The sequence below is a fragment of the Macaca nemestrina genome, chromosome 10, assembly GCF_043159975.1.
Source record: "Macaca nemestrina isolate mMacNem1 chromosome 10, mMacNem.hap1, whole genome shotgun sequence".
Lineage (NCBI taxonomy): Eukaryota > Metazoa > Chordata > Mammalia > Primates > Cercopithecidae > Macaca > Macaca nemestrina.
In genome coordinates, this window is record NC_092134.1 from 86,189,690 (window position 1) to 86,213,530 (window position 23,841).

General features: G+C 40.1%; 1 protein-coding gene across 1 annotated transcript in view; it reads right to left on the bottom strand.

Moving 5' to 3' along the window:
• Positions 1 to 11,345: 11,345 nt before the first annotated feature.
• The window catches only part of LOC105470069 (PC-esterase domain containing 1B), a 157,691-nt gene continuing 145,195 nt past the window's right edge, over positions 11,346 to 23,841 (bottom strand). The window contains exon 4 of the transcript XR_011609201.1: positions 11,346 to 11,515. The gene's annotated coding sequence lies outside the window, so the exon portion shown is untranslated. The remainder of the gene's footprint in view (positions 11,516 to 23,841) is intronic.

Here is a 23,841-nt window from a genome sequence, read left to right on the forward strand (position 1 = left end):
AAAAAAAAAAAAAAAAAAAAAAGAAAAGAAAAGAAAAAGAAAGATACTCTTGATATTGAAATTATAATTTTGTAAAAACCAGTTGTTATTGATGCTGTGTGGTTCTGTGCTGACAAGATGGAGAAAGGAAAGAGACTGAGGGCCGTAGGTTGACCAGGTGGGCGAGGGGGCTAAAGAGGAACAGGGGTACATTTACTCAGATGCCACCAGACTGGTAGCTAATTGGGTAATCAGTTAAAACAGCTAGTCAGTTAGAGCAAAGAAACACTGAAAATGGAAAACATTTTGAATATTTTACTAAAGTAAAACATATAAATATTCTTTCATTTGACAGTATTTTGAAGGGACAAGGCCTCTTTTAAGATATGTGACATCTAATAGGAGTCTTGTGTGTTATTTAAAAAGTCAGTGGTTTTCAGTCCCAACAGCTTTAAAGTAGAGCCGGAACTGAAGGACAATTGGGGAACAATCTGAGTTCAGAATTATTCTAGATTTAATAAAATTTGCAATTATTGTACACTTGCGCCTCACCTGCATGAAACTCCAAGATTGTTTTGTATTTACTTTGTTTTCTAAGCAGCTTGCCTTTACTGTTTATGGAAAGCATTCAGTTTGGATTTTGGACAACAGCAGTTCTTTCCCTCACTCATATTTCATTGCTTTACATAGTTACAAAAACAAGTGCAACTGGCAAAACCAGCTTGTGGACAAACATATCGGCCTCTTGGTAAACCTAAACTGTGGAAGCAGAAGTGCCCCAGGGACCTTAAAGCCTGACTTCTGAGGAAGCAGTCACTTTGCTTTAGGCAGAGCATGTAACTGAGAGGAAGGCAAGCATGGGAAAAGCCAGTTTTGAGGATTTCTCCTACATTGCAAAAACAATTGTGTCCATCAGGACCCTTTTGCTGCAAGTAACAGAAATCCTCACAAAAGCTGGTTTGTTTTTTTTTTTAAAGGAGATTTATTCAGAGATAAAGCAGTCTTCATGGTTAGTCAGGCATGGTGCCTCATGCCTTTGTAATCCCTGTGCTTTGGGAGGAAGAGGAAGGTGCATGACTCGAGGCTAAGAGTTCTAGACCAAACTTGGCAACATAGCAAGATCCAGTCTCTACAAAAAAAATTTAAAAATTAGCCAGGTGTGGTGGCATGAACCTATAGTCCTAGCTACTTGGGAAGCTGAGGAGGAAAGATGATTTGAGCCCAGAAGTGGGAGGCTGCAGTGAGCTATAATCTCACCACTGCACTCCAGTCCAGGTGAAAGAGCAAGACCCTGTCTCTTTAAAAAAAAAAAAAAAAAAAAAAAGAAAGAAAAAAGAAAAGAAAGAAAGGAGAAAAAGAAAGAAAGAAAGGCTAGTTGAATCAGCAGTTTAGTAATGTCACTGGATCCCAGATTATTTCCATTGCTCCACTCTTCATCCACAGCATCAGCTTCCTCTTATGACTGGAGCCAACAGCTGGACGTCTCGTTTCCTTTTCCTCACTGGTAGGAGAGAGAACAGGTGTCCATCTGGAATTAAGTCCTTCCCTTCTGTCTGATCAGTTCAAGTTGGGTCTCATGCCTGCCCCTGGACAAATCAATCATCAGCAGCAAAGGAATGGCATCTGGTGATTGTTTTAGAATATCAGCATCCACTTCTGGAGCTGGGGAAGAGTTGGGTTTCCCATTCCTGTGAATCTCATGAGTAGTGTGAACACCTGAACAAAACCAGATCCTGTGAAGGAAGAAGTGGTGAGGAAAGCATGCTGGGGGAGATGGCTACTTCACAATACTGCCTCATGCCAGATCTGTTCCTTCAGATGCCAGAATGGTACATTCTCGAGCCATCTTGGTCAACAAGATATCATCCACCTACTCTGCAAAGGGAAAAACTAGTCTTCCTTTAATTCAGGGTCACAAATATTGATGGGTTCTCCCAGTCCCTGGGTTATTCCCTGTCCTATCTTACGAGGAAGCATTTTATAGCTGCTCTCCCTTCAAAGCTCCAACACCTGCTCCCCCTCCCTCATAGTGTAGCTGATGTCTTCCTCTCAAACTTCACTAAGAAGCTTCAAGCTGCAGACTAGACCTTCCCCTCATCAACTGTACCCTGCAGCTGTCTCTGCCCACATGCTCTTTCCTAGGCCTCAGTGGGGGATCTGGCTGCTCTCTCAGGCCAACCTTACCATCCACTAGTTCCTGGACCCCAGTCCCTCTCACCTTCACAGGACCTTTTCAGGCTGGCTCTGCAACCAGCCCCTCTCTCTCTAACTCTAAAGGCATACAAAGGTGCCGGAATCTTGCATCTTAAAAACCAAGTGAACCAAAACCAAAAAAACTTTTCCCTGAGTTTTCTCCCTTCTGTTACAATCTTGTTTTTCCACACAACATGTCTTTAAAGTGCTGTTTAGAGGCACTGTCTCCACTTTCTCAGTTCTCATTCTCTCACTCACTGTCATTGAGCTTTTGAACTCATCATTCCCCAAAATGGTTCTAATCAATGTGATTAATGACTTCTTTCACCAAATCTGGTCACTTGTTGCTTATCTGACTCTATCCTTTAGCACTTTCTTCAACCTCTCACTTTCTTCTCTCAGCTTCTATAGCACACCCTCTCCTAGGTGGCTTTCCTTCCCCAGTCAGTTGCTGTTCCTCCATCTCCTCTCTTTGAGGATGGCAAAGATTGATTTGGGACCTTATTCTTTTCCCCTTCTCTCCCCTCCATTTCTCTTTCTTTTCCTCCCTCCATCCTCTTTCAATATTCGCGTGGCCCAGCTTATCTGTTCTACTCCCTGTTTAAAGTCATTCCTTGCTGATGATTGGCAGGTTTACAGTTCCAATCCTGATCTGTCCACTGAGCTTCAGGCTTGTAGAGGTAGCTGGCTGCCTCTTTATTAAACTTCTAATAGCATCTCTACCTCACATTCCCCAAACAGAACTTTGGGTTCCTTCCACCTCTGTCCCTCAAACTCATTTCTCCTCTAGTCTCTCTATCAACTTTGGAAATGACACCACCATCTACTACACTGTGGCTCCAGTCTCACACAGGAATCAGTCTTGATTCCTCTTGTCCCGTGCTGCTCCCTTCATATACTCCATCAGCGAGTCCTGTCATCTTCCCCAAGACAGCCTCAATTCATCCTCTTTTCTTTATCTCTAGCTCCAAGTTGCAATCGTCTCACAGAACTACTGTGAGAACTTGGTAAAATTCCTATTCTGCACAGAGACCAGAGTAATCTCCAAATATTAAGTCAGATCATCTCACTCCCTTTTGTAAAAACCCTTTTGTGGCTTCCTGTTGTGGGCAGAACAAAATCAAGACAGCTTATCATGGTCTTTTCTTACCAGGGCTGGTCATGACCCCTTCTGACCTCATTTGGTGAAATTGGGCCCTGGGCACACTGACCCTCTTCTTGTGAAAACGCAGACTCATGCCCACCCAGTGTCTTTCAAGTTTCTCTGCTCCTGATTTTCATAAGATTTTATCCTTCTTATTATTAAGGTCTCAGCCTAAAGGTTACCTCCTCAGAGGTCTTCCCTGACCACCCAGTCTAAATTAGCTCCTTGTCCCCATCACTCCCTACCCTTAATTTTGTTCTACTTTTGTTCTAGAACTTAACACTATTTTGATTATCTTCCCATCGATTGATGGACTGTAACCACCAGGGAGGCAGAATACTTTATCTTGTTTACTATTGTTAAATGAAATTTATGGGAGACCATTGTTTTGGACTGGGCTTCTGCACTAGGCCCAGCAGACCAGAATGGAGTCATTCATGTTAAATGTCACATAATCAAACTGAACTCTGAAATAGGCCAGCTTTCTAATAAAAAAATAGAGACAGAATGAGATTCACAGCAACTAATCAAAAGAGGACCAGCTTACCTTGAGAGGGTATGACCAGGAAGTCCATTCTGTTTTAACACTATCAGAGTACTAACCTTGAAACAAACCATCTGCTTTTTGTTCCCTGTTTCTGTTTTCTTCAGCCCTTTTCTGCCTATAAAGCCAGCCTCCTCTGCTTAGCTCATCGGAAAATCCACTTTATTTTATAGGATGAGATGGTGCCTGATTCTAGAATTATTAATAAAAGCCAATTAGATCTTTACACTAAATTTGTTGTAATTTTGTTTTTTGACACTATGGTGGTCTCAGCACCTAGGATAGTAATAGAAGCAAATAGCAGTAATAATTTAATGAATAATTCTGTTTGCCTGACTTATATCCCACTTTCAAAAAGGAATAACCTCCTGGGAGTAGTCAGCAGAGGTCCCAGGACAAGTAGTCATGGGAGTTGCCTAATCTTCTTTCACTCACCAGTTAAATTGCTTAGCAAATATTAATTGTCAAGTTGTGGACTAAGTACTGGAGGAACCCAGATAAAGTAGTCACAGTTTCTGTCGTTTCAGGAACTCACAGACTAGTGGGTGGTGGCAGACTAAGAGGGTAGAAAGTTACGGTGTTGCCGTTTGATAAATACAATAGGAGAGGAAAGCACAGGCTCCTACTGCAGCTCACAGAAGGAGCACCTAACTCACACGAGGTCAAGGAAAGCTTCCTGGAAGAAGTGATAGTTCAAGCAAGTCTTAAAGGTAAGTAGGAGTCGCCGGGCGCGGTGGCTCAAGCCTGTAATCCCAGCACTTTGGGAGGCCGAGACGGGCGGATCACAAGGTCAGGAGATCGAGACCAGCCTGGCTAATACGGTGAAACCCCGTCTCTACTAAAAAATACAAAAAACTAGCCGGGTGAGGTGGCGGGCGCCTGTAGTCCCAGCTACTCGGGAGGCTGAGGCAGGAGAATGGCGTAGACCCGGGAGGCGGAGCTTGCAGTGAGCTGAGATGCGGCCACTGCACTCCAGCCTGGGCGACAGAGCGAGACTCCGTTCAAAAGAAAAAAAAAAAAAAAAAAAAGGTAAGTAGGAGTCAGTGGGTGCAGAAGGGGTGGGAAGCGGGAAGGAATGCTCTCGGGAAGGGAGGAACAGAGGCACAGAGGGTGGGCAGCTGCAGGGGAAGCGCAAGGTGGCCAGGAGGTGGCATGGAAACAATGTGGACAGCTCAGTAGAGACCATATCACGAACAAACCTTGTTACAGCAACAAAAATAAGAACAGTGTTTAACGTTTCTGAGGACTTACCATGTAACAGGCACTGAGTTAAGCATATCAACGTGTGTTTTCTCAGTGAATCCCTGCTACAACTCTGCCAAGTAGGCTCTATTACTATGCACATTTTATTGAAGGGGAATGTGAAGATATTACCGGAAAGGGGTCTCGGTCCAGAACCCAAGAGAGTTGTTGGATCTCGTGCAAGAAATAATTCCAGGCGTGTCCATAGAGCAAAGTGAAAGCAAGTTTATTAGGAAAGTAAAGGAATAAAAGAATGGCTACTCCATAGGCAGAGCAGCCCTGAGGGATGCTGATTGCCCATTTTTATGGTTATTTCTTGATTATATGCTAAACAAGGGATGGATTATTCATGAGTTTTCCCAGAAAGAGGTGGGCAGTTCCAGGAATGGAGGGTTGCTCCCCTTTTTAGATGCTATAGGGTAACTTCCTGACATTGTCATGGCATTTGTAAACTGTCATGGTCCCGGTGGGAGTGTAGCAGTGAGGATGACCAGAGGTCACTCTCATTGTCATTCTTGGTTTGGGTGGGTTTTGTCTGGCTTTTTTACTGCAACCTGTTTTATCAGCAAGGTCTTTATGACCTTGTGTATCTTGTGTGGACCTCCTATCTCTTCCTGTGGCTTAGAATGCCTTAACCTCCGGGTAATGCAGTACAGTAATTCTCAGCCTTATTTTACCCAGCCCTTATTCAAGATGGAGCCCTCTGGTTCAAACGCTTCTGGCAGAGCCACTTGACTGAGGACACATAGTAAGTGGTGGAATCAGCAGTGAAGCATATTACAAGTGCTTTGAAACTCAAGCCCTGAGTCTCTTGTGTGATTTCTTAATTTCACTCTCTGATCTTTAGTTTCCTCATTTGTAGAATGGGACTGGCAATAGTGCCCCTGCCACATGGAGTCTGTGGGATTCAATGAGAAGATTCCTGGCCAGCTGGGGCTCATGCCTATAATCCCAGCACTTTGGGAGGCCAAGGTGGGCGGATCACTTGAGGTCAGGAGTTTGAGACCTGCCTGGCCAACATGGTGAAACCTTGTCTCTACTAAAATACAAAAATTAGCCAGGCCTGGTGGTGCGTGCCTGTAATCCCAGCTACTCAGGAGGCTGAGGTAGGAGAATCACTTGAACCCGGGAGGCTAAGGTTGCAATGAGCCGAGATTGTGTCACTGCACTCCAACCTGGGCGACCAAGCAAGACTCTGCCTCAAAAAAAAAAAGAGAAAAGATGCATGTAAAATGGCTGAGTGCTGAATCCAACTTAGTCACTACTCAGTAAATGTCAGCTACTACTACTATTATTACTGAATTTCTTTTTGGAATGTTGATAGAGAACTATTACCAGTTAACCTGGGGAATTTTTCCTTGCTGTGGAAACAGGACTTGATTTTCTAAAGATTGTGCTCCCCTCTCATTATGATTGGTGACTTCGTTTACTCATTTATAACATGTTCTGAATGTCCACAACTTTGGTCCTTACTTTTTTGTATGTGCAAATTTTTTGAGATGTAGATTGAATGGTAGAAAGACAGAATTAACATTTGCATGAAAGGATTAATAGTTTAAAATCTTGTTTTTAACCATAAAGCAATAAATTCATAAACTGTAAAACTTACAAATGGGTATGAAATATAAATGCCTACATCCTTACTTACAAATCCATATTTTATGTAATTATAGCTGAACATGATCATAGCTATTATTTCTTTTTTCTCAGAAATTTGTATGTATGTACATACATGTATATAAATATACGTATAAACGTGATTCTAGGAATTTTCACTTATAATGATATTGTATTCTACCTTTTTTTCCCTACTTAAAACAGTTTAGTTTGGATACTTTTCATATCAAGGCATAGAAATGCATTGATTCTTTGGAACAGCTACGTAATACCCCGTTTTACAGAGCCATTATAGTTTATTTAATCCTCTCTTGATGGGCATTTAAATTTCACTTTTGTTTTTTTACTATTACAAATAATAGTATCATGCTACTCCTATACAGTATATATTTGCCTCCTTGTGAAAGTGTTTCCTTGGGAAAAATTCCTGAAAGAAGAATTACTGAGTTTAAGATAATGTGCTTGTTAAATTTTAATAGTTATTGCCAAATTGCTTTCCAAAAAGGTTGTAGCAATTTACATTCCATTAATAATACATGAGTGGTCCTGCTTCCCACACTCCTGAGTAAGATCAACATTTTACAGTAGTCCTCCTTTATCCATGGGATTATACCATGCTACACAATTTAAAATATATAAGTTGTTTCTGGAATTTTCCATTTAATATTTTGTTTTCTGAAGTTTTAATTACCCCTGGTCAGCTGCAGTCTGAAAATATGAAATGGAAAATTCCAGACTGTGGCTGACCAGGGGTAACTGAAACCTCAGAAAGTAAAACCATAGATTGGGGTTGGGTGGGGGGGTGCAAGCTACAGTATTTTTGCAAAATATACAAAGTGAAAAATAATATCTTGTTTTAACTTACATTTCCTTGATTTTTTTAGATAGCTAAAATTTTTATGTGTTTATTGGCTATTTGCTTTGTTTTTGTTGCAAACTTATTTTTCTATTGAATTGTTCAGTTTTCTGTTGCTGATTTTTTAATTGCTTTGTATATAAAAGAAATTACCCTCTTCCTGTTATATAAATTGTAGACATTTTTTTTTTCTATCCTGTGGTTTATCTTTTGACTTTGTTTATGGTATTCTTGTCTTGAAAAAGTTTTAATTTTTTTTTTTTTTTTTTTTTTTTTGAGACGGAGTCTCACGCTGTTGCCCAGGCTGGAGTGCAGTGGCGCGATCTCGGCTCACTGCAAGCTCCGCCTCCTGGGTTCACGCCATTCTCCTGCCTCAGCCTCCTGAGTAGCTAGGACTACAGGCGCCCGCCACCGCGCCCAGCTAATTTTTTGTATTTTTAGTAGAGACGGGGTTTCACTGTGGTCTCGATCTCCTGACCTTGTGATCCGCCGGCCTCGGCCTCCCAAAGTGCTGGGATTACAGGCTTGAGCCACCGCGCCCGGCCAAGTTTTAATTTTTATATAAGTAAATTTGTCAATCTTATCTTTTATGTCTGTCACTTTTCCTCAGTTAAAAATTATGAGAAAAAGACCAATGATTTTTCTAGTATTATTATGGTTTCATATTTTACATTCAAGTTATTGATCCACATAGAATTTATCTGGGTGTAAGATACTTCCGCACTTTTGCCCCCAATGGCATGTTCATCACAACATTACTGAATTATTCATATTCTCCCACTAATTTTAAAATACCACTTTATTTATATTTTATTTTATTTATTTATTTTTTGAGACAAAGTCTCACTCTGTCACCTAGGCTGGAGTGCAGTGGCACAATCATGGCTCATGCAGACTTGACCTTCAGGGCTCAAGTAATCTTTCCACTTCAGCCTCCCAACCAGCTGTGACTACGGGCATGCACCACCACACCCAGCTAATTTTTATATTTTTTGTAGAGACAGGGTTTTGCAATGTTGCTCAGGCTGGTCTCGAACTCTTGAGCTCAAGTGATACAGCCACCTCAGCCTCCCAAAGTGCTGAGATTACAGGCCTGAGCCACTGCACATGGCCTTATATTAATATTAATACTTTAAGTTCTTAAGTGTATTTGGGTCTGTTTCTGGGGTTTTTATCTCCACTAACAGCTTTCTTATTTCTCATAATTTCTCTACCTATAAAATATCTTAATAGTGGATAAAACTAGTTCTTCCTCATTATTTCATTTACAGTTGTATCGGCTATTCTCACTCCTCTATTATTCCACTGGAGCTTTATTACATTTTGTCAGTCTCCAAAAAAATCCTGTTGGTATTTTGATTGGAATGACAATTGCTTCAGGGAAAATAAACTATGTTGTTTCATTCACTCCTATCTTCTGGTTCCTGAATTAATCAGGATAGGATGGACTGTTGCAAGAATAATTAAATTTTCAAATGCCAGGCTATTATTTCAACAAAATTTTGTTTCTCACTCATGTAAATTCCTGTGCAGTTGGGCCACTCTCCAGGGCAGGGGTCCTCACTGTAGGGGCCCCACTGTCCAGGCTGTTTTGATCTCACAGCTCTGCTCTCTCAACATGCTGAGGACGATGGAAGAGATAACTTCCAGTGCTGTCTAGTTAGGTGAAGTGGTAAAACCAATCCTGGTCAATGGACTTTGAGTAGCAGTGATATGTCTCACTTCAGGATCAAAGCTTAGAAAAGCAGGTGTGAATTTTCCCTGTGATCTTTTCCTTTGGTTGGTCAATTTCGAAGGTCATGACTTGAGATGACAGAACCAATGACAGAAACCTTTTCAATAACTGAGCCACTTCATCACACAGGGCAGTTGCCTAGGGAACTCACCTGACTCAATCAGACCTGCACCTTTATTGTATTAAGGCCACTGAGATTCCAGGGGAAAGTTGCTACTGCAATGTAAAAAAACTTATGCTGACTGGAAACAAAAAAACAAAAACTGGGGCCAGTAGTGGTAAGCTGTTGAAAAAAAATTAAAAGACTGGCTTAGCAGTCAGGTGATGACAGAGAGGAAACTGATATCAGATGCTGGGAAGAAGGCAAAACATTTGGTAAAGGTTTTGCTTGTGATTACCTTGCAAGACCATTCACCTATTGAACTTATAGTTCAGAGGAAAGTTAGTGCTGCTATTATATACGTGGTTGCTACTGGTTGTGTTTGGCAAAGTACTGGGAGGGGAGAGAGAGAGAGAGAGAGAAGCAACTCCGGAAAGAAATGACCAGTTTATAACGAATGATAAAAGGGAATAAAAATAATCCAAAAATTTAGAATCTTATAAATTTGAAACAGCCAATTGCTTTTAGATCCGGAATCTGAAGAGTTTAAAGGCTTTGAGTAAAACTGCTAGGAAAAAAGAAAGAAAGAAAAATATATATATATATATATATATGTATACACACACACACATACACCTAGATACATACATACATACTTGTGTGTGTATCAGTTGATTAAATGCCTCAGGGCAAAGGTTAGATCAACTTTTACAACTTGTTAAAACTTTAGAAGATAAAATTACTTGAATCAAGGTACTGGCCACAGAGGTGCGGGCGAGAGGGAGAGGGAGAGGGAGGATGTTTTGAGGACAAGAAAGCAAAAGAATAAAGCAGAAATAAAAAAAGTCCCTCAAAGAGAATTCTAAATATGGTTATTTGCTCATGGAAATGTCTGGAAGCAGATAGATGGGGCCTCCTGGTTTTTGAGGGAGTCGTTCAGTAGTACAAAGAAACTGTAAGCCTGGTCTAAAAAGCCAGAGGCACCACCCTAATTCAGGGCAGGATGTGGAAAGCTGTGTGGCTCAATACCTACTTCAAGTGTGACCAAGGCAGGTAATAGAACAGAAAGGACTTCCCAGAGGGTGGAGCCAAGGAGCTCTGAGAACTGCCCCACACTCTGGGGGAATGGGCCTTGGAAGTCAAGTTTGTACCTGTGGCCATGTCCCCCAGCAGAGTTCTTTGAACCCACATTGGGCAGTTGTCCTAAGTTCGACTAATCAGATTCTCTCAGAACTTTGTAACTAAGACTGAGATGCTCTTGTTTCTCTGAGAAGTTTGCTTGTTCTGAGGTAATAAGAACTGAGGACGTTATGGGAGTGGCCATCTTTTACCCATCAAGTGTGCTGAGAATGCTGTAGAGAAAAGTGGTCTTTTCTGTAGAGAAGACAAAAGAATGCTGCTTGTGGAGAAGACATGAGAGACCATATTTATGGGAGCGGAGGGTTGGGGAAGAGGGAGAGAGATACAGAGATTTGAAACATGATTCTGCCTGTTCCTGAGAACTTTCTAGTCTCCTGGCTCCCCCAGGGTCAAGCTCCTGTAAGGACCAGCTGTACTCCTGTGAGTTCCAGGAGGCACCCATGTATCATTATAGTCCATCTCCTTTTCTTGTTCAAGTTTGTTTGGGTTGGTTTCTCTTTCTTAAAATCAAAAGACCCTTGACTGAGGAAGTGCCCGCATCTTATCACTGCAAAACATCTCCAGGAAGGAACCTCCCCTTCCTTCCTGCTGTGTACGTTGTGGTCATAGCACGACAGTGAGATTTCTCAGTGATCCCTGATTTCAAAGTAATTACAGGGGAAAAGGAGTAGATGAAAAATTGGCTCATGCTTCCATCTCCATCTAGACTGCCCAGTGTTAAGGACGACCTCTTTAATAGCAACACTGAGAACAACAACAATAATATGAAAAGAAAACATAATGATTTCTATTGTCTTTAATTTCATAACCAGGCTAAGGAAGAGGAGGAACATCTACTCTTTATTTCCTTTATCAATTCACTCTCCTGCTCTCTGGAAAGGTTGTTTTCTACCTTCTCCTTCTCATACCTGCTGCGTCATTTCTCTTTTCCTCACTCTCAGCTGACGAACTTATTTTTCATTCCACTGATTAAAAAAAAAAAAGAATAATTAGGAGATAATTTTCTTATCCTTCCAGCACCAAATCTACCAAACTACCAGCAAGGTACCCATTTACTTGGCCCTCCCTCCTGTTCCTATCAGTGCTTAAAGTTCTATCAAAGCCTAATAGAACTTCCTGAGATGATAGAAATATTCTGTATCTGTCTCTCCTCAGTGCAAAGCCAAGAGCCACACGTGACTATTGAGTGATTGGAACATGGACAGTGAAATTCAGGAACTGAATTTTACATTTTATTTAATTTCAGTTAGTTTAAATGCATATAGCCATATGTGGCCAGTGGCTGCTGTGTAGGACAGCTGAGGTACAGAGAAGTCTTTTGAGGAGTTTCGCTATATAGAAACAGAAAATGGTGTGGGTAGTCACAGAGGGATGGGGGTCAAAGTAACAGCACTTAAAAAAAAAGGTAAATAACATTTTAGCATGCTGATAGGAAGGATTCACAGGACAGACAAAAAGATTATGCAGGAGAAAGAAGGGTCAACTGCATGTCTCAAAGGAAAGCATACGCATGGCCAATAAGTGCATGAAAAATGCTCAACATCACTGATCATTAGAGAAATGAAATCAAAACCACAATGACATACCATTTCACACCAGTCAGAATGGCTGCTCTTAAAAAATCAAAAACTAAAGGTGCTGGTGAGATTGCAGAGAAAAGGTAATGCCTATATACTGCTGGTGGGAATGTAAATTAGTTCAGCCACTGTAGAAAGCAGTTTGGAGGTTTCTCAAAGAACTCAGAACTATCATTCGATCCAGCAATCCCATTTCTGGGTATATATCCAAAAGAAATATACATTTTTCTATTGAAAAGACATATGCACCCGTATGTTCATTGCAGCACTATTCACAATAGCAAAGACGTGGAATCAACCTAGGTGCCCATCAATGATGGACTGTACAAAGAAAATGTGGCACATATACACTATGGAATACTATGCAGCCATAAAAAAGAAGGAGATCATGTCTTTTGGAGCAACAGGGATGCAGCTGGAGGTCATTATCCTAAGTAAATTAATGCAGGAACAGGAAACCAAATACCACATGTTCTTACTTATAAGTGGGAGCAAAATATTGAGTACACATGGACACAAACAAAGGAACAATAGACACTGGAACCTAACTGAGGGGCGAGGATGGGAAGAGGGTGAAGGTAAAAAACCAACCCGTCATGTACTGTGCTAACTACTTGGGTGACAAAATCATTTGTACACCAAATCCCAGTGACATGCAATTTACCCGTGTAACAAACTTATACATGTACCCCAGAGCCTAAAATAAAAATTGAGAAAGTAAAATAAATAAATAAATTAAAAGTGCTTAGAAACAAAAAAAAAAAAAAAAAAAAAAGAAGAAGAAGAAGAAAGAAGGCTCAATTATAAAAGCAAAGTTGATTCTAGATAGGAGCAGGCCATTGTATATAGATGCACTGTCTAATATAACAGCCACTAGCCATATGTGGCTATTTAAATGTAAATTGATTTAAATTTAATAAACTTCTAAATTTAATTCCCCAGTCACACTAGTCACATTTCAAGGGGCTATCATTGCACGTAATTTCCATAATTGAAGACAGTTCTTTTGGACAGTGTTGCTGTATACTTTCTGTCTTCATTTTATAACATCATTCCATGTTTTGAAAAAAATTTTAAACTTTTAAATCAAATTTATATAGGTGAATAGATTAGAGAGCCAAAAAGTGCTGCAATTGACAACTTTTCATTTCTTCTCCCTATTTTTCACTTCCCAAGTAATTGTGATCAAGTCTTTTCTTTTTCTTTCTTTCTTTTTTTTTTTTTTTTTTTTTTTTTGAGATGGAGTCTCGCTCTATCACCCAGGCTGGAGTGCAGTGGCACGATCTCGACTCATGCCTCCCGGGTTCATACCATTCTCCTGCCTCAGCCTTCCCAGTAGCTGGGACTACAGGCACCCACCACCATGCCTGGCTAATTTTTTTTTTTTTCTTTTTGTATTTTCAGTAGAGACAGGGTTTCACTGTCTTAGCCAGGATGGTCTTGATCTCCTGCCCTTGTGATCCACCTGCCTCGGTCTCCCAAAGTGCTGGGATTACAGGTTTGAGCTACTGTGCCCGGCCTCAAGTCTTTTAGCTTTAAAAAACTGATGGCTATAATTCTAAATAATTTTCTTGTATTGCTTCTTCTTGATTGTTTTCCAAGTTTTGGACATGATCCCGACTTCTGTAAGGAATGCATGGATTCAGCACTCCCCATACCCCTTCCTAGTCACACCTGCACACACATGTACACTTCCAGTCTCCCATCTTCCCATAGAGTCAAAGTATTTTTATGGTTAGATCAGTATTCAGTGTTTCATTATTATGAAAAAGTGACTACTTGCAACCAAGCCCTGTGATAAGTCAGGGTTACCTTTTATTTAAGATCTTTTGATGTTTCCTAAAATTAATACTCTTTTTAAAATTTGCTTAGCTATGTAAGCATTTATCAGCAATTTGACCCCAGTCTCCTCCAGAAGTGTGGATGTTCTTTCTATATGTTCAAATATATCAGTTTCATCTTTTTGGAGCCATGTTTTCTGGAGACTTGCTTCAATCTGCTCAGGTTGCTCTCTGAGGCTGCTGCACGGTTGGGTACCCTGGAATCTCCATCACCTACATCCTGGGATTCCCTTCCCTTCTTTCTTGAGTCGGAGCCACTTGGTGGGACATGTCATCCTCTTTCTTGACATACTCTCTCATCACACTACTGCTCCAGCAGTAACTAAAAAGTAAATGTTTGAGAACTAGCATGTCTGAAAATGTCTTTAGCCTATCTTCACACTTAGGACTTTGTGTATATAAATTCTAAGACAGAAATAGTTTTTTTTTTTTTTTTTTTTTTTTGAGACAGAGTCTTGCTCTGTCGCCCAGGCTGGAGCGCAGTGGCCGGATCTCGGCTCACTGCAAGCTCCGCCTCCCGGGTTTACGCCATTCTCCTGCCTCAGCCTCCCGAGTAGCTGGGACTACAGGCGCCCGCCACCTCGCCCGGCTAGTTTTTTTTTTTTTTTTTTTTTTTTTTTTTTTGTATTTTTTAGTAGAGACGGGGTTTCACTGTGTTAGCCAGGATGGTCTCGATCTCCTGACCTCGTGATCCGCCCGTCTCGGCCTCCCAAAGTGCTGGGATTACAGGCTTGAGCCACCGCGCCCGGCCAGAAATAGTTTTTTCTCAAATTATAAAAACACTGTTTTACAATAACTAGTTTCCACTGTTGTTAAAAAATCCAAAGCTATTCTTACTCTTTATCCTTTGTATATGACCTATTCTTTCATCTCTTTTGGCTTGATATTATGACATTTTATAGTGGGACGACTTATTATGGGTCTATTTTCATTCATTATGCTGGGCTTGTGGTAGCCCTTTTTTTTTTGAGATGGAGTCTCATTCTGTCGCCCAGGCTGGAGTGCAATGGCGTGATCTCAGCTCACTGCAACCTCTGCCTCCCAGGTTCAAGTGATTCTCCTGACTCAGCCTCGCGAGTAGGTGAGATTACAGGCACCCGCCAGCACACCCAGATAATTTTTTGTATTTTTACTAGAGAGAGGGTTTCACCATGTTGGCCAGGCTGGTCTCAAACTCCTGACCTCATGATCCGCCTGCCTCGGCCTCCCAAAGTGCTGGGATTATAGGCATGAGCTGTTGCACTAGCCAGTGAGCCTTTTTAATCTAGAAATTCCTGTCATTCCACTGTGGGAAATTTTCTTGAATTGTTCCTTTGACTGTTTCTTCATGTGTGTTCTTTTGTTCTTGTTCCCTCTTTCTGTAATTCCTATCATTGAGATATTAGACCTCTTGGACTGATCATCTAATTTTCTCTTTCACTTTTCTCTGCTGTTTTCCTTCTCTTTAATTTTTTACTCTACTTTCCTCAATTTACATTCTAGTCTTTGTACTGAGATTTTTGTTTCAGCTTTCATATTTTTGATTTCCGAAAGCTTCCTTTCATTGTATTAATGTCACCCCTGGACATTGGGTATCAAATGCTGGTACCCTGATCTGCGTATCAAATTGCTTTTTAAACAGTTCCCAGGCCCACCTACACCACTCACTTTTGGTTGAACCTGTATTACAGATTCCTGAGCCTTTGGTGGGTTCTGTGGTGCCAAATTGCTCTTTGCTTTCCCCAGAGCTGACTAGGAATTCAGCTTTCATAGATCTCAGTCATTTACGCTTCTCTAGATGCTTTCCAGTTTCCAAACTGTACATGTTAGAGTGGGGCAGGGGTGTGGATAAGTCATTACGAATTCCATTTACTGTCATTTAGTCAGGTTTCAGGGCAAGCAGAAGTAAAAGCACATGTTAGATCAGCCATCTGTGACCAGAAGCTTCCCATTCTCACTTGAATGAGCTTCTAATCAAGCTTTCATCCCCTCTCTCAAATATTCTTTTGCCACAGTGACATATGACCTTCCATTGCCCATTCTCTGGTTAATTCTGTTCTTGTCTCACTTGACTTCTTACCAGCATTTGACATAGTTGATCACTTGCTTCTGGTACCCCACATCATCCTCACTGTTTCTCCATTTGATTCTCTCTCTCTCTCTCTCTCTTCTATTTTTAGAATGTGCTTTATAAAATTGAGTCATAATTTACATATTGTGAAATGCATAAATTTTAAGTGTGCAGTTCAATCAGTTTTGATAAATGCATACGCCCATAACCCCCTCCTCTAACAAGACAACATTTCTATTCTTTTTCTCTTCTATTGGGGATCCTCCTCTACCTTTTCCTGACTTTTAAATGCTGGAGTTTCCAAGGGCTCAGTCGTCGGGTCTCTTGGGCTTCTTCTCTCTTCTATCTATACTGACTCTCAATATCCAGTCCATTGGCTTTAAATACCATCCAGACCTGTGCTGTCCAAAACAGTAGCCACTAGCCACGTGGCTATTAAGTCTGAATCAAGATGTGGTATACACATAAAATTCATACTGAAGTTCAAAGACTTATTAAAAAAAGAATGCAAAACAACACAGTAATATTTTCATATTGACTACATAATAAAATGAGATTTCGGATGTATTAAGTTGAATAAAACATTATTAAAATTAATGTTACCTGTTTTTTCCCACTTTTTAACATAACACTGTTAGAAAACACACGTAACTTGCCTTATATTTCTACAGGTTAGCACTAGTTTAGATATTGATAACTTACACATTTCTATCTCCAGAACACCAGACTTCATATCCAAATGCCTACTTGATGCAGCGAGAAAAAAGAACAAAATCATGTTCTTTGCAGAAACATGGATGCAGCCGGAGGCCATTATCCTAAGCAAATTAACACAGGAACAGAAAACCAAATACCACATGTTCTCACTTATAAGTGGGAGCTAAACATTGGGTATTCATGGACATAAAGATGGTAATGGTAGACAGTGGGGACTACTAGAAGGAGGAGGGAAGAAGGGGAGCAAGGGTTGAAAAACTAACTATTGGGTACTGTGTGCAATACTTGAGTGATGGGATCAATTGTACCCCAAACCTCAGCATCACATAATATACCCATATAACAAACCCACACATGTACCGCTGAATCTAAAATAAAAGATAAAAAAAAGAAAGTTATACTGAAGTGTGAAATACTGATTACAACTATTTTGAAGCATAAAATATATTGATTATTGTCATGGTTAATACTGAGTATCAACTTGATTGGATTGAAGGATACAAAGTATTGTTCCTGGGTGTGCCTTAATCTGGGTGGGTACCATCTAATCAGCTGCCAGCACAGCTAGAATATAAAACAGGGAGAAAAAAAAAAAAAATGTGAAAAGACTAGACTGGCCCAGCCCCCCAGCCTCCATCTTTCTCTCATGCTGGACCCTTCCTGCCCTCAAACATTGGACTCCAAATTCTTCAGTTTTGGGATTTGGACTGATTTTCTTGCTCCTCAGCCTACAGATGGCCTATTGTGGGACCTTGTGATTGTGTAAGTTAATACTTACTAAACTCCCCTATATATATTCCATTAGTTCTGTCCCTCTAGAGAACCCTGACTAATACAATTATAAAAACCAACAAATGCCTACTTGACATACCTACTTGGTTATATAATAGATATCTCAAACTTAACAGCTCTTAAATGGAATTTCATATTTCTCCCTGCCCCAGACTGATCCACCTCAGTTTTTCCTATCTCAGTAAAAGTCACCACCGTTTTACTCAATTGCTTGGGCCCAAAACTTTGGAATCTTATTGACCACTCCCCTTTCTCTCCCTCTCCATACCCAATCCATCAATGAATACATGTAGAATTAGTAACTTTTCACCTTTGACCCTACCAGGCCCAAGTCGTGGATTGCTTTCGCCAGGACAACGCCCATAGATTCCGGTATGTGTCCTGGCTTCTCCACTTTGTCCTGTCTATTTCTCTGCACAGCAGCCAAATGGATCCTTTTATAAACATTATACAGATTAAGTCATTCCTCTACTCAAAAAACCCCACAGCAAATTTTAATCACCATAAAATCCACAGTCCTTACCGATGTACAAGGTGCTTCTTGATGTGCCCTCTGGCCACCTCTCCAAATGATTTTCTATCTTTTTTACCTTGTTCAGTGTACGTCACCTATGCTGATCTGTTCATCCTTGCAGTTTCTTTTTTCTTTTCTTTTTTTGAGGTGGAGTCTCGCTCTGTCGCACAGGCTGGAGTGCAGTGGCGTACTCATGACTCACTGTAACCTTGACCTCCTGGGTCAGCCTCCCAAGTAGCTGGAACTACATTCACAGACTACCATGCCCGCCTAATTTTTGTATTTTTTATAGAGACAGGGTTTCGCTATGTTGCCCAGGCTGGTCTCAAACTCCTGAGCTCAAGTGATCTGCCACCCTTGGCATCTCAAAGTGCTGGGATTACAGGTGTGTGCCACTGTGCTTGGCCACAAACTACACACTGTTATATTGAGAAGATCCTCTTGAAAACATATGAGTTACAGTTGGCCTCTGTATATGAGGATTCTGCATCTGCAAATCCAACCAACCACAGATAAAAAATGTCTGAAAAAAATTAAAATGACAATACAACAATAAAAATAACACAAATAAAAAATCAACATAATGCAACAACTATTTACATAGCATTTACATTATATTAGGCATTGTAAGTAATCTAGATATGATTTAAAATATATAAGGGGAAGTGCATAGGTTGCACGCAAACACGACACCATCTTATATCAGGGATTTGAGTATCTGCACATTTTGGTGCCCATGGGGGGTCCTGGAACCAATCCCCCACGAATACCAAGGGACAACTTTACATGTAAAAATTAATGCTGCTGGGTGGATACATTTTACCAGGATATGTCTTGGCCATTACTGTCAAACCCACTATTCACAAAACTTATGCTACTTTATTGCTTTGATCCATCTTTGGTGAGGAAAAAAATGTGTGTACCAAGCTGCTGGTAGACAGCACCAGTCTGCGTAAGATAATAGCCAAAACTAGAACCCCAAGTCAACATGCATGGCTTGTAGAATATCTGAAGTTAATAATGTTTATGTAACCCAAAAAGAGCTAGTGGATTTTAGGACCAATGATAAAGATATTAAAGATCAAAGAGAATGAAATGTCAAAGAGAATGAAATGAAAACTGGGTTTCTTAGTATCTGAAGAGATTTCTATTACAATCTCTCTATCCAAAATTTGAAGTCTATTATCTTCTCCTTAAAGTTGGACATTTGAAATAAATAAAACTGTACAAAAACTAGGGCAAATTACAATAGCCTGATAATTACAACCCCAAACTATATATTACTTTTTAATTTTTTTAACAGATTGGCAGCCAGAAAAAAAATTTTTTCTTTGTACTTATTTTTTAAAGAACTAACAAGTAACTTTGAGCTTTCCTTCCTTCCTTCCTTCCTTCCTTCCTTCCTTCCTTCCTTCCTTCCTTCCTTCCTTCCTTCCCTCCCTCCCTCCCTCCCTCCCTCCCTCCCTCCCTCCCTCCCTCCCTCCTTCCTTCCTTCCTTCCTTCCTTCCTTCCTTCCTTCCTTCCTTCCTTCCTTCCTTCCTTCCTTCCTTCCCTCTTTCTTTCTTTTCCTTTCCTTTCCTTTCCCTTCTTTCTTCAAATAGCATCTGGACTGGATCTGAACTAAACTCATAGCACATTTATTTTGAGTTTCTTCTTTGAGGATCAGTGAGACTCAAGTGGAGTCTTCCCCATATGTAGATATGTTACTACTTTGAGTTATTCTCAGAGTCGTTAACTGTTTCTACCACAGTTATACAGTTATACTCTGAGAGTAACTGTCAATCAATCTAAGTAGTACAATCTGTCAGCAGGCTAGCAAGCTAAGGACGGTCTGTCAGTTACTTTTTACTAACTTTGTAGTTTCTTCGTCCATAGTCATCTTTACAATTTCACTGGAAATAATAAAAATACATTCATTCATCCACTCAATAAGAAAATATTTACTGAGCACCTACTTTGTATTAGGTGCCACGAAGGCCTTAGAGATGTGGGATGTGATGGTTAATTGTTTGTGTCAACTTGACTGGACCCAAATGCCAGATATTTAGCTAAACATTACTTTGGGGTGTGTCTGTGAGGGTGTTTCCAGATGACATTAGAATTTGAATTCATGGGTTCAATAAAGCAGTTTGTCCTCTATGGTTGTTAGATGTTTCAAATAATCACGTTTCTGACTTGTATTGAATCAGATGAGCACAGATGTCCCTTTTCTACTGATATTCTATTTGTCTCTGAGTCAAAGGATAATTACAGAATCCTACATTTTGCTTTGGTTGTGTAGACCCAAACTTTGGGTAACAGATGGGAAAACAGACTTTGAAACTAAAAGCCCAAGAATTATTGCGCCTATTTTTATCAGGTGGTTTTGTATAATCCTCAGATTGTAAAAATAATACCCTAAAGAAAGTTGTTTCTAGAATAAAATTTATTACAGTGAGTATTGTCACAGTGAAATATTTTAATAACAAATATATTGTCAAACAAATGATGAGCCACTATTATGAACATGGTCTTAGTCTGGTTTCTGCTCTGTAGCAGAATACCTGAGACTAGGTAATTTCTTTAAAAAAAAACACACACAAAAATTTATTTCTTATAGATGTCAAGCATCCCAAATCTAAAAATTCAAAATCCGAAATGCTCCAACATCTGAAACTTTTGAGCGCTGACAAGAAATACTCATTGGAGCATTTCAAATTTCAGATTTGAGATGCTCCACCAGTCAGTACAATGCAAACACTAGCAAGATTCTAGAATGGGTGACTGAGTGATTATTTATGAGTATTTAAGTAGGTAGGAGACAGCCATTAGTAGCCCTCTGGAGCCTACTAATTTATCGTGTTCCATACCTCTGGAAACCTGATTATTGCAAGGGTAAGATCTTAGTAGCTGAGAAAAGAGCCCATGTGGGATATCTTGAGAATAAACGTCTGAGAAACCCATCCCAAATCAGAATGGATATTTTAGGCTGGCATATAGCCCCCTATTCCTTTAAAGTTCATGCATATGCTTCACTTCCGTGATGGAAAAGGCTATAAATCTGGAAGGATCACAGAGATCTCATTTAATTTACTGAAGGCACTTAGGACTCAGAATGGTGCAGATTGCTGTGTCTGGGGTCACACAGCTGACGGATTGCGGAACTGGGACTGCAATTCAGATCTTTCAGCATGCCGTCAGGTCAGGGCTTTTCTAAGCATCACTCCCCCAGAGGATGGAATGAATGCCTTCCAAGGCTGTGGATCGTCTGGGCAGGGGTAGTTATTGCCTCTCTTCTCAGGATGGAGGATTGACAGACAATCATCCAAATGCTCATTCTCTGGCCACTGTGTGAAGCACTGAAGGGCTGGGGAAAGCGGGTAAGGGAGTTAGGGCTCTAAGTAGCATTGACGACACCAGAGCTGTGCCAGAGCCTTCTGGTGACCTTTATCTTCATATTCTCTTTCCAGTTCAAGCTACAAACTGTTTTGAAACTGTTGTTTCAGTAAAGGCACCGCATCCTAAATGTATTAAAGGTTGACTAAATAAATTTAAGCCTGACTACTTTTAAGCATCTAGTTCACCTCTAAGAAAATCCAATTAAATCAAAAAGAAATTTGAAAAGAAAAATGACTAAGCCCACTTCACTGGCATTCACTAAATCACCACTTATAAAGTGGTTGGCTCTCATTATGCATGTCACATGCATTGTTTAAAATCCTGACCACAATCCTATGAGATAGAGTTTGCCTTTATTTTAAGGATAAGGACATTGAGGCTCAGAGGGTTATCATACACTAGCAGGAAGAGGAACCTCTGAGAGTTGAACTCTCATGTTCCTCCCACTCTGATACATACTCTCTATTCACCCAACAAATATGTGTTAATCTTTTTTTTTTGGAAGCATCATAGAAATTGTACCTCAAGTACTTGGAAAGACATTTGTTAGAGAAATAGAAACTTAGAGTCTGAGATTAGCCTGGTCAACATGGTGAAACCCCATCTCTGTTAAAAATACAAAAATTAGCCTGTCGTGGTGGCACACACAATCCTACCTACTCAGGAGGCTGAGGCAGGATAATCGCTTGAACATGGGAGGCAGAGATTACAATGAGCTGAGATCGTGCCACCACACACTAGCCTGGGCCTGGGCCACAGAGCTAGACTCTGTCTCAAAAAAAAAAAAAAAAAAAAAAAAAAAGAAACTCATTTTTAAAGGCAGGCCAATGCCCTGTTCTATAAAATAAAATAGGTTTATAGATGCTTAAAGTGAACTACTACTTCAGAAAAAACAATGTGGTTTCCAGAGAAAGGTTATGTAGCCATTGATGAAGTTCTGGGACTTTATTAACCTTAATAAACTAAGTTTGACTTTTAAAATTAAGCAAGAATAATGCAAAACTGAGGACGACTTCTGGCCCAGAGTAGAGAGTTGCCCATGGCTGGTGGATACATCATTGTAATGACACTGAGCATTCAGAAGGGCTAGTGAATGAACATTTCAGTCTAAGGTGAATGGGAAATCAACTATAAGGCTAATTTCTTACTGTACTAGGAAACTATTTTACTGAAGATAAATTATCTCTTTGGGTAGATATTTCTAGGAAAGAGATTACATTTCTTCTTGCCACACTTCTCTACAAAGTATTCCAAGTAACTGTCTATAGCAGAGGTTGGCAACTCTTCTGTAGCATAAATGTAGCCTGAGACAATATGTGAAAGAGAGTGGTTGTGTTCCAATAAAACTTTATTTAGAAAATGACAGAGGTGGGGAAAGGAGGCTGTAGTTTGCCCATCCCTGAGCTACAGTGTTAGTAAGCATTGGGTAATAAATGTCACTTCTACTTAAATGTCCAAGAGACCTGCAAAGCAAAGAATCCAAGTGCATGTATTAATTTTTTAAAATCTCACTATGGATATCAGAACATTCAAAGCCAACATGGAAAATTACATTTCTTTAATATGACTATTATCATCCTTGTCTTAAATGATTTGAATGAAACCTTTGGTGTTAACTCATCAGTTTTATTTTTTAGTAGTTCTGCATAAATATAAAAAAGAATTGCCTTAAACAGTTTGGGCTGCTATAATAGAATACCACAGGCTGTGGCTTCAACAACAAACACGTATTTATCGCAGTTCTGGAAGCTGGTGAATTGCCCTCTTCTTGGTTTGTAGAAGACTGTCTTATCATATATTCTTATATAGTCCAGAGAGATCATCTGTCTTACTTATCTTCTTATAAGGGCACTAATCCCATTCATGAGGGCTTCCCTCTTATGACCTAATCACCTCCCAAAGCCCCACCTCCTAATATCATCACAGGGGGGCTATAATTTCGACATATGAACTTGGCAGGTACACATTCAGCCCATAACAAGAATCTAGATGCCAGTGGTTGAAAGAGCCTAGGGTGACCTTCCAGGTGTCTGCAATCATACAACTGATAGCAATGCTACGTCAGTATTTGGTTAATAGGTGATAAGTATCTTTCCAGCTTACATACTGTGCCATCTCTGAGACTTTCTTTTTGCAGATAAGAGGCTGGCTAATTTCATTTGAATGAGTTATTGGAAATTTCTATGGCCAAAGTATATGGTAACGCTTCTAAAATATTGCATATGAATAAGCAATATTTCGTGAAGTTTCCTGTCTTTTTGTTTGTTTGTTTTGGGGTGTGTGTGTGTGTGAGTGTGTGCCCACTGAATGGAATTATTTTTTAGTTAGCCCATAATAATACATTCAATAATGTTTAGTGAAGTTAATAAATTAAGTCAATTACAACTTCTTTCCCTAGAGATTCTTTTCAGGGTTATGTTTC